Raw genomic sequence first — 12,503 nt, 5'->3', positions numbered from 1 at the left:
TGTAGTGGTCCAGGACTGTTATTTTTCAAAAGTGTGTTGCTATCCTGACAATTTTGTGGGTTCTGAGAAAGTTCCAGTTTTCTCTATTACTCCATTTCAGCAGGACGCATCTAGTCCCTTACTGTACAAATAATGAATAATAAGCATTCATATTTTCTGAGTATGGGGCAGTAAGCATTCACAATGGTAAAATTATGACAATCCTGAATGAGAGAATAAGACCACATTAGCTCTTCCCTTCGAGTGGGACACTCTAAGAAATAGTGGGGAGACAAGAGAAACGTGGATGGTTATAAAGGTGGTTAGTTGAGTTGGAAAAGCATGTGATCCAGGATAAATTTAAGACAGCTTAGGGTAACAACATAAAGAGATCAAAAATCTTGGAGACGCATTACTGGAAGAGGGAACTAGGGGACCTGGGTGGCAGTGAGCGTGAGCTGACTTGAAGTGCACAAGTTGGGGTGGGGGAAAATATTATATATATATATAATACATACATACATACATACATACATACATACACACACACACATGTATATATATATATGAGAGACAGAGAGTGCAAAAGAGATAGAGAGTGAGTATGGGTAGACCAGGGCCTTCTGCTACTGCACCCAAATTCCAGACACATGTGCCACTTTGCACATCTGGCTTTATGTGGGTACTGGGAACCTGAACCTGGGCCATCAGGCTTTGTAAGCAAAAGCCTTTAGTCACTGAACCATCGCTCCAGCCCACAGTATTTCTTGTGAAAAAAAATTAAATGTTGCACCTATTGCTTACTTTCTCTTTCCTGTTGCAGAAAGCAATTGCTCATAGATACTTCTGTCTGTGATGATTACAGATCTACCAGGAGGTTGTGACTTTACATATGTAGTCATTGGCAACCATATTAGTTTGCCCATTTTATATTTTTGTAGACTTTCCTTCATACTTTACATAAGCGTCTGCAGCTTGTTCTTAATATGAATATACCCTTTATGGTTTTACTTGACTTGTACCAGATTCTGATACCAAGTGAAACAAAAATGTCCCTTCCAATCCTATGATGCTCTACACTTTCCTCTCCCACACCTTGGACACTGGCCTACTGGCAAGAGTATCATACATTTAGCCATTCATGTGACAATCATCCCAAAGGCTAAAGAGAGAACAAAGCGGAGGTGGAAGTATAGGAAGCATTCAGACAGTTTTGACTAAGACATCCCACTGAATTAAACATATAAGGCACCAGGCCTAGGTGCCTTATCTGGATTACAATACCTCTGTGTCCCTTTCCAGTCACCAGAGACAAGAGCAAGCTTTCAAAGGAATGTGCTTAAAGACTCACTACCCCTCCTCTCCCCACCCCCCGCCCCACAGCCTCTGCTTCCCATGGAGTCAACTCTTGAGCCTAAGGAGTTCAGGTTGGCTCTGGTTTCGAGAAGGCATCCTGGAGAAAATAACTCTCAAGTCTGTCTCTGTGTTCCAATTTTTTTTTTTTTTTTGACTCATAGTGCAGGAAGCTGAGCCATCAGAACAGTGTGTGCATATGCATGAAAGCTGTGCTCATACCAGGGGACATGGCAGTGTGAATCTGTCGCCGGGATGTTAGACTGATCACTCATGTGGTTGAGGTAGTAGTATTTTCTTTGTAAAGTTATAACTTTTTGTGTGCACACACACACATGTGCTAATCTAGGGTGTGTTCTAAATGAGATAGGGAAGGAATTAAGCATATGGAAGGGGATTTATATGTTTTATTTAGAATTATTTGGGAAGAAAGCTTAGTAATGTATCTACTGAATTATTTATGTAAAAGTGACCTCGTTTATTTTATATGCTGCAGCACAATTTAATGCTGTATTATGCACTTTGGGTATGCAGTCATGCAGCTCCTTTTAGGTCTGCTTTGTATCCTTTGACATGCCTGCGTACTTTGGTTTTTGAATAGTCTTTACTTCTGCCATTATGTGATGCTGCAGGCTCACCTTGTTTTCCCTCTTCCTCCGCTCTTGAGCAGCCACGTCCAAGCAGGCCTGGGCCACTCACGAGCCACGCCTGAGCACCAGCCGTGCTCATCACAAGTGATGCGTCACTGCTTCCGGGCCTTGGCAGGGGACAAAACAAAAGAAAGATAGCGTGTGTACTGACCCACACAAGCACATGTATACGTAATTCTTTACCCATCTGTTCTTCATCTAGCTTCATATCAGCCATCTATCATCTATCACCTATCATCTGTCATCTGATCTGTCTATCTAGCTACCATCTACCCATCATCTAGGAACCACCTATCCATCAGGTATACATTTACCTATCATCTGTCTGTCTGTCTATCAAGCATCTACGCATCCATTATCTACCATCATCAATAGCACCTATCTAGGTCCATATGGGCTTACGCCGATGTAACTGACTCAATGCAGGACCACAGGGCTCCTTCCAGCCTTCCTCCCCTGCTGATCCTTAACTTTCCTCTTAGGTGTGAGGCCTTGTCTCCTATGATCTCCCCTCATGTGACAGAGCTTCAGAATGATTGGCCCAGACCTTTATTAGGGCCAGCTATTGACCAGAGCTCAGTACTTACAGGCAATCTTTTGTTTCTAGCCATACAGTTTTAGTCAAAACGTTCCTTTCAAGGTTACTTAGGTGAACTCCGCTGGCCCCACACTGCTTGGGGGTGATGACAGACAGCTGGGGTTTCTTCACATTCTTTACATGCAAGATGGACTGAGGGTCTGTTTTTGACTGGTTTGGGCTAAGTGGCTGCTGCCAGCCATTAAGTGCCTCTTTCCTGTATCTCAACATGGTAGTCTCTGTTGACAATATGCAAAGGTGGCAGGGGGTGGCACGCATTCGTTACCCAGTGTCCTCCCTGTCAGTGACGCCCAGGGTGGTCACCTCAGCCTCTCCACAATCTCTGCACCAGGTCTGTTGTCTTTAAGGGAGGCTGGCACACCTTGTCCTTGGATACTGCTACTCTGCCAGGCCAGTGGGATATTTATTTATTTTTATTTATTTATTCATTCATTTATTTATTTATGAGAGAGAGAGAGAGAGAGGGAGAGAGAGAGAGAGAGAGAGAATGGGCGCTCCAGGGTCTCCAGTCACTGCAAATGAACTCCATATGCATGTGCCACCTTGTGCATCTGGCTTACATGGGTCTTGGGGAATTGAACTGTGGTCCTTTAGCTTTGCAGGCAAATGCCTTAACCACTAAGCCATCTCTCCACCCCCACTGGAACATTTTAGTGTGGATCCTCTCGACTTCATCAGTGGGGTTATGTTGCCCTTTCCTCCCTTGGTTGCAATGTTTGCAAAGACTCCTTTCAGGGGTGGGGTCACTTTTGTGGTTGTACCATAAACTCTCCACCTTGTGAGGACTAGGTGAGACTGGGGCCCACTGAAACTGATCACACTATGTAGCGATGTGGTGATGATGGACAAAGAGTTTCAAAGCAACATATTTGGACAATGTGATGTTCTGCCTTTAGGCTAAGGAAATCTGAGTGGTAAGTTTCACATGACCAGAGACATTCTTTTATGGTTTCATCAAAGAAGTAATAACTTCTAAGAGAGTCACTGAAAGTCAAAATTTGTGATGACATCTTCAATGATAGTAGTGTCATAAGTATTGATGATATGGACAGAAAATTCAATAAGTAGTGATAGAAAACTATAAAGGAGAGATTTGTGCCACGCACACTTCTAAGAGACACTGAGTTATGAATAGTAACACTGTTACTATCTTCTTTTCTTTTTTTTTACATTGTCTTATTTATTTGCAAGGAGAGAGAGAGAGAGAGAGAGAGAGAGAGAGAGAGAGAGAAAGAGAGAGAGGCAGCGAGAATGGGAATAGATTCACCAGAGCCTCTAGCAGCTGCAAACAAATTCCAGACGCATGCACCACTTTGTGCTCCTGGCTTTGTGTGGGTACTGGGGGATCAAACCCATGCCACAGGATTTGTAAGCAAGTGTTTTTAGACAAAGCAATTCCCCAGGCCTTAGCACCTTTTTCTTGAGATGAGAACTATAAACTCAGTCAAGAGTGAGATGTGGTCGCTGGTCTAGCAGAAGTGCTACCTGTTGGCATTCAGGGTCAAGGGCCATCTACTCCGACAGTGGTGGTCCCATGAGATTGAAATGAGTCTTAAAAATTCCCTCCGTTTAGTGATATAGCTGCTGCAGAGTTATGACGCGGTCACACAAAGTACAAACCCCAAGACGCCTTCCAGCCAGCAAATGTGTGACACTGAAGACCAGGACTGGGAAGCGGCTCCGCAGGAGAGGTGCTTGCTTCCAAAGAGTACTTGCTGGTCCAGGTTCAATTCCCAAGCACCCATGTGAAGCCAGCTGCACGATGTGGTGCACGTGTCTGGAACTTGTTTGCAGGAGACCTTGATGCTCCCATACTTGCTCGCGTGGTTTGAAAACAAGCAAATAAAAGCATTAACAAAAGGCAATAAATAAAAAAGAAAGTTGAATTTTACATTCCTTTTATATTATTTTAGAGAGAGCAAGAGACAGAGGCAGAGAGAGAATTGGCATGCCAGGGCCCAAGCCCCCGCCAATGAGCTTGATGTTTGCACCACCGAATGCGCATGTGCCGCCTTGCACTAGTGGTCCCTTGTGCATCTGGCTGTTGTGGGATCTGGAGAGCAGAGCCTGGGTCCTTAAGCTTTGCAAACAAGTGCCTTAAATGCTAAGCCATCTCTCCAGCCTGAAAATTGAATTTTAGACTAACTTGAACACACAAATGGTGCTTTAATATAATAATAAATAGTCATTTTATTTTAAAATGTGAAGTAAAGAATGTAAAATCATAAAAATTAGCCCCAGGTTGAAGAACATCCGGAACTGTGTATTCAAAGGCAGCATTCCTGGTTCATGATCCACGTGGTGGGTCGCTTTGTATCACTCTGACATGGCATTGCGGGAGTGGGTGGGGTGACGGTAGCTTTGTTCATTTTATTTAATTCATGCAGACCTTCTGTCACTCTCCAACTGTCAAGTAGTTACCTGGCCAGTAGCTTTAAAAACATTATGCGTGGGAGCTGGAGGGATGGCTTAGCAGTTAAGGCACTTGCCTGTGAAGCCCAAGGACCCAGCTTTGATTCCCCAGTATCCATGTAAGCCAGATGCACAAGGTAGCGCGGAGTTCATTTTCAGTGTCTAGAGGCCCTGGTGTGCCCATTCTCTCTCTCTAATAAGTAACTAAATAAAGTATTTAAAAAATTGTGTGTAAGTGATGATCATTTTTCCATATTTATTTTTCATCTCCATTCAGTTTACATAGTTTTGTTATTCTAAATTTCTTTATTCATTTGCTGAGTCAACTGATATCTAGATTCTAGAGACTAGTGCCTTAAAAAAGTCTGATCCCACACAATACTGGGCTCATGAACATTTTATCCTGGATGATGGAGGGGCCCTGGGACCACCATTCATCCCTGAGGAGTCGCTGGCCAGTAATGGTGTCTGGAGGAATGGCGATGCTGTCTGCCCTTGTACAACCCTGGCAGGACTGTGGACAAGTTCGTGGTTTAGGCTTTCTGTCTGGTTTGCCTACTCACTGTGTCCTCATGTTTGCAAGACAGAAAACAAACTCTTGGGTCTTCTGTTATAAAGAAACAGACCTCAGGAGTGTTTCTCTAAATCACAGTAGTGGACCATTACTCAACTTTGCTAAGTCCTGTGGTCTGAATGTATGCGTCCTTCAAAAATTCACATCTGGGGGCCCCATACCCAAAGTGATCATAACTGCTAAGAACTTGTGTGAAGTGATTAAGTCACAAGGACTCTCTCCTCATGAAAGGATTCAGATTTTGTTGTTAGTTTCAAGGCACAGTCTCACTGTGGAACTCAGGCTGACCTCAAACTTGTGACAATCCTCCTGCCTCAGCCACTCAAGGGCTGGGATTGCAGGTTCATGCCACCATACTGGGCTGTTTAGTACTCTTATTAAAGAGATTGAAGGGACTGCCTTTGTCCTGCCTGTATTCCATGTCTTCATCCATGTTTGAGACTCTTGGATAATACCAGTTGAGTAAGAGCCCTTCACCACACACTGAAATCTACTGGCATCTTGATCTTAGATGCTCTGCCTTCTAGAGCAGAAAAATACATTTCTATTATTTATAAATTTCCCTCACCCACTTGTCCTGTGAGAGGAGCAGAAACAAGATACTAAGGAAAATTAGTATCTAGCAGTTACACTGAAGATGGAAAAACTCATTTTAGCATGTCTCATGTTTTGTTACTCTTCTAGAAGCTGGAAAGAGCTTCCATGTGGATTCCACATGAGAAAGCTACAAGGCACGTATTTAGGAAGGAGTTCTTCTGAACAAGTCTTTGTGCTAGCTGTGGGGTGTCCTTCCAGTGGGTTACAGGCTAGTTGAGCATGTGATCTGGCTGTGCCATTTGAAGGACCCCTGCCCCGCATGTCAAGGCAGGCACCCAGAGAAGAGCAAGCTCTGAGTGGAATGTACATTTTGTTAGATTGATTTTGCTCCATGGCCCATATTGATGTCTGAGTTCACCTTGCAAACCTTCAGATATTTTTCTCCTTTCAAGTTTGGCAGGCAGGTTGGTTGCCTAATCTGACTCTAAACTTTTTCACTTTGTTCCTGTATGGATGGATAAAAGGCAATTGTTTTCCTGCCTAAAAACCAAAGATAAGGTTCCTTTGATGAAGGAACACAGTCCCTCCTGGGTTTTGTTTTTTTTTTTCTGTTTTGATTTGAGTTTTCTTACGAGCAAAGCACTTTGACAGCAAACGTGAGGGGTAAAATGTCCTCCCCTATCACGGTGTGGATGAGCTGGAACTCATGGAGGGAAGGTCACTGAAGCCAAGCAAGGGGAAGAGAAGAAGGGGAGGAAGGGCATGGGTCAGCGCTCCACCAGGCTGTCCCAGGTTCGCACCTGGCCACACACAGCCAATAGGTCTGAACTCATTTCAATTCCACTTCCTTGATATAACCCTGTGCTGCTTGAAAAACTGACAGGGAAGGGTCACCAATGTGGGCTTGGGACACATGCACAATGTGTACAGAGAGAGTTTCAGCAGAGCGAATGAGAGAGGAATGCAGATTCTCTTCTGTCCTTGAGCTCTTAGACATATGAAACCTTCTGTGGCCATACTTTTGTTTTCTCCTCAGGAGACAAGTGGCCATAGTGGGTTGAAAGACTTTGGGACATGTGTCCACTTGTCCTTTGGGTAATGTCTTCTCTCTGGGATTCATTTTCAGCTCTGCAACTGACAACCAGGTTCATTGGCTTCCTCTTGAGATCTTCACTGCCGTCCCCTTATCATATCTGCTCTGGAGCCTCTGACCCCTGAGCGTTAGAGAAAGTATTCATATAAAGATTTCTGTGACTCTCTGTGACAAGAACAGCAAGGAAGATGGGTCATTTCTTTGGGACAACAAGGGAGTGAGGACAATGAGGGCACAATCCTGACGGTCCGGTGTCATTCCGAGTCGATTTGTAACGATGATGATATGAACCCCATGTTGTGCTAAGCACCATGGGAGTCACAAAGATGACTCATCAAACTCAAGAACTTAACTATCTAAGAAGAACTGCATGGTTAACAAATGGCAGTGATTTAAGGTTGCCTCAGAAGCCCTGTAAGAAAACAAGCTAAGAGGTATTAGAACTCATAGAGAGGCCTCTTCTCTAGTTAGTGAAGGCTCGGGAACACATCCACAGGATATGATGGGATGTAGGCCTTAAAGGGTGAGAACAGTGTCTACAGGTATGGGGGAAAGAGTAGAAATCCAAGACCTACACTTTACACTTTCAAGCAAACAAACCAACAATCAAACGCACAAACATGGGCTGAATAGTTGGCTCAGTGAGTAAAGAAGCCTGGTTTCATGCACCGCGTGATGGCCTAAGTTCAATTCCCAGCACCCACACACACATAGGGCCAGATGCACAAAGTGGTGCCTGTGTTGTGAGTCATGTAAAATGGCACTTGGTGCACCCATTTTCTCACTTTTTTCTCATATATATTTATACATAGATATATAGATATCTACAGACAGAGACAGAGAGGATCAAAAAGTAAAAATAAAGAAAAAGGAAAATGATTCTGAAGGAGTGAAAGAGATAATGGTATCAATTTTTACAACTCACATTCATTTGACACTCTGAGAGGACACATCTGACATCTGACACACAAGTCCATGTGCAATGAGAGTAACAACCTGCATCTTTTAAAAAATATTTTATTTTTATGTTTTTTTTTTTTTTTTTTTTTTTGAGATAGGGTCTCATTCTAGTCCAGGCTGAACTGGAATTCACCATGTAGTCTCAGGCTGGCCTCGAAGTCACGGCAATCCTCCTACCTCTGCCTCCTGAGTGCTGGGATTAAAGGCATGCACCACCACGCCTGCATTCAAATATTTTATTTTTTATTTGTTTATTTGCAAAAGAGGGAAAGAGGCAGGTGGGAGGGGGGTGCAGATAGAGAGAGAATGGGTGCACCAGGCCATCCAGCTGCTGCAAACGAACTCCAGATGCATGAACCACCTTGTGCATCTGGCTTATGTAGATCCTGGGGAATCAAACTTGGGTCCTTTGGCTTTTTAGGCAAGCACCTTAATCACTAAGCCATCTCCAGCCTCCCTTTTTTAAAAAATGATTTTATCTATTTATTTGTGAAAGAGGAAAAGAGGCAGGGAGAGAGAGAACCTCATCTTTTTAGAACTGTTTGCACATGTGAGGCCTTTTAGAAGCCATAATTCCATCAGTATTTGGAAATGAACTTAACAGAAAGTGTCATTCTCACAATATAAGTAAGAAAATTAAAAATCAGTCAGATTAAATTGCTAATGCTACATGGCTAATTATTGGCAAAACCAAGGTTAGAGTTTGTCTGGTGGCAAAGTTCAGTTTACCAGGCCATATTTCTCCTGAACAGTGTCAGGGATTTATGAAAAAGCAAATAGGACCAGAATTCCAGCAATGGAGACGTATTTGGCATGGACTCTGTACTTAGAACTAAGCTTTGAGCAATAACACGTAGGGTTTAGGATTGTTTGCTGTTAGTCTACAAAGTCTGCTTCAAAGCCCCCCTTATCTCTTCTTTAGCATTTGTTGTTTCTGGGCCCTGTTTTTCCTGTCCAGCTCTTATCCTCTCACATAGCCGGTGATCTCAGATGTCCATCTCCCCATCTGTCCAAATGTCCATCAGCCTCCTTATTTCTGCTTACAAGTCAGAGGGCTGTGTCTGCCACATGTTTCTCTTCCCTTCTCTTGTCTCTGGTTTTTCAGCGTGTGTATATGTTTGGGCACATGTTGGGAAGGGGCGACCTGTGCCCATGTATATGGAGGCCAGAGGTTGCCATCGGGTGTCTTCCTCAATTGCTCTCACCTTATTTATTGAGACGGTTGAGCCCAAACCTTGCCAGTTCAACCAATCTGGCTCTGCAGCTCACTCTGTCTCTGTCTCCTGAGTGCTGGGGTCGTAAGCAGGCCACAGCCCACCTGGTGTTTAAGTGAGCTCTGGGGACACAAACGCAAGTGCTTAATCCACTGAGCCACTACCAAGCTCCTCCTCTGCCTCCGCGAGTGAGAAGCCAGCCTGGTGTAGTGGAGGCTGCCAAGCGCAAACCAGGACTGTTTGGGTAAAACTTGTCTGTTTTTAAAATTATTTATTTGCAAGCAAGAGAGATAGAGAGAAGAGAAACAGAGAGAATGGGTGCACCAGGGTCTCCAGCTGTTGCAAAGATCTCCAGATACATGCACCTCTTTGTGCGTTTGGTTTTATGTGGGTACTGGGTAATGAAACCTGGGTTGTTGGGCTTTGCAGGCAAGTGCCTTAAATGCTGAGCCATCTTTCCAGCCCCAATTTGTTATTTTTTCTTAAACTTAATATGCACAAACTTGGAGCTATAATGACTTCCTGAATCTTTTTTATTTTATCTCACTCATATAATTGCATTTTACCTGCCCCTCTCATTCCCCTTAGCTAGCCCAGGCTACTTACTACACAACATTGCTGTAGTAGGTTACAATTTGCTCTCCTTTTCACAGTCTCTCCCCTTTTAAAAATAGTAGAACTACCTTCAAAATACAAGAATGACATTTGTTAACCCTTTTTAGTCCGTCCTAGTATTTTAGGGTGAGATATAACCATAATAAAACATTCTTGATGTGAGGCCTCTGTTAACCTCACCAGAAATTCCCTGTACAGATTGCATTCCATTGTTTCTTTCTTTGTGCTGTTTGGAATTGAAGGAGGGTTTCACACATACTAAGCAAGCACTCTGCTGCTATGCTCTAGACCCATCCACTGAGCTCCTTCGCTTTTAAACTTAGTGCTTCACTAAGGCTTTCTTTCTTCCCATTCTTAAAAAAATATATTTATTTAATTATTTGCTAGGAGAGGGAGAGAGAGTGTGTGTGAGAAGAGAGGGAGAGAATGGGTGCTTCAGGATCTCTAGCTGCTGCAAACAAACTCCAGAGGCATGTGCCACGTCGTGCATCTGGCTTATGTGGGTCTTGAGGAATTGAACCTGGATCCTTAGGCTTTTCAGGCAGGAGCCTCTATTACTGAGACATCTCTCCAGCCCTATAGTATTATTTTTTGAGCTTTTTATTGATGATTTTCATATGTATGGACAATGAGCCATGATAATTCTCTCCTACCACCTAGTAATTTATAGCTGATTAAAAAAAGCCTGGACTGAAGCACCCGCCCAGCGTCACATGTACCATGTAATCCCATGTAACTGACACAGCCAACAGGGGAAACCCGTCCGCTCCCCGAGTCGGACATCACAGGCCACACTGGATGTAGGAGGACGCTCACAGTCAGGATGAGAGCAGTGGACTCGGAACTTATGACTGAACTTTGAGCTGTGACAGATGGCTTTAGGATTGTTTGCGGTTAGTATTAGAGAACTTAGCCAGTCACGCATCAAAGAAGTGGCAGAGCAAAACTTCGAGCCCAATCCCCAAATCCACATTTTAAGCCATGACGCCACAGTGCTTTGCTCACGTGGCTGGGAACTGTGGGGAGCCGCTCCTTACAGGCAGGGCAGAGAGGGGGATGAAGGGATAGGACAGACCCGCATGGCGCCCCAGGAAAGCTTTGAGCGGGACCGCGCTGTGTCTCCTGCTTGTCCTGCACCATCCCGGTGAAGGGGTGGCTGACACAGCACGCTTCTCCTTCATGCGTGTACATGTGTGCTATGCCTCTACATGCATAGGCATAGTCCTTAGAGTCATAAGTTAGTAAAGGCCTCCTATTTGCCAGACATCATATGTGTCCCCTCTGACTTTTGGATAAGATAATGATATTGGACCGTGCAGCCTTGTAGATTACAAATCTATTCACATAAACCTGGAGACAAGATTGGTAAAGCTATAAATACGTTATTCAGGAGTGATGGTGCACACGTGTCACCCTAGGACTTGGGAAGAAGATGAAACAGAAAGATAATGAGCTCAAGGCCAGCCAGTCACAGCTGACCAACCACCAACTCACCAGCCAGAGTAAAACAGGCAGCTCCCATCTCCTAGCACCTAAGACTTACCAAATGACCCCCAAGCTCTCCTCTCAGCATAACACATTCCTTACCCATCCACGGAATGCTGGGTCCTGCCCATCCACCATGCATAGGCTTTGGCGTTTGCATCATAAAACCACATTTCAGTTCTTCATAACAAGTGCTTAATGACCAATGCTTTACTTCTTCATAGCTGATGCTGTTGTTTTCATACGTGTGAGTAAAATTTCCTGTCAGGAATGTGGCTGTGCTTCACAGAACCATGGATGGATAGGAAAGAACACCTTTAAGAGACAAGGTGCAGTGTGGCCACCCAGCAGAAAATGAAAATGGAACAAGATAGAACAAAGAAATAAACAAACAAAAGGCTAACAAGTTAGTGGGAATTCTACTTGGCCAGTGTTATTCATGTTATAAATATTTAAATGTATACCTTAGTAATTTTATGTATTATGTATAATTGAAATATACACTCGGTTTACTTACAAATTTAAACTGATTTCACTCTTTCATTCAACAGTGAGAGATAGGAAGATTTACTTGTAATCCTATAATCCAAAGTCTATTATTCCTGTGCTTTGTTACATATTTTATCTGAGTGGGATAAGCAAGATAGGGGAGACATATAAATGAGATCAGTACATGTACAGTTTTCCATTGAGAAGCATATTGAGTAAATTTCTATTTCATTAACTATTATCCCACAAATTACTTGGATGTCTGTATCTTATTCATTATCTAAATGTACTATATTCATTTTCTAGTCATTTGGTTTTATAACCTCAACTGTAGAATAATTAATCACCTATGAGTCTTGGAAAGTACTAATGTCTGGGTCCCAACTGCATAGGTTCTGGTCATATTGATCTTAGTTACAGGTTACATAGGCACTGGAAATCTAAAATGTTTCTACAATCATTCTACCATGTGGCCAGATTGGGAACCAACAAAAAAGAGGGACATTATGAACGGAGCTCTTCCTTAAGTCAGAAGTAGAGTGGT

This window comes from Jaculus jaculus, chromosome 11 (assembly GCF_020740685.1).
Source record: "Jaculus jaculus isolate mJacJac1 chromosome 11, mJacJac1.mat.Y.cur, whole genome shotgun sequence".
NCBI classification, from domain to species: Eukaryota; Metazoa; Chordata; class Mammalia; order Rodentia; family Dipodidae; genus Jaculus; species Jaculus jaculus.
The sequence above is the reverse complement of the archived record's forward strand: the minus strand, read 5'-3'. Positions refer to the sequence as shown.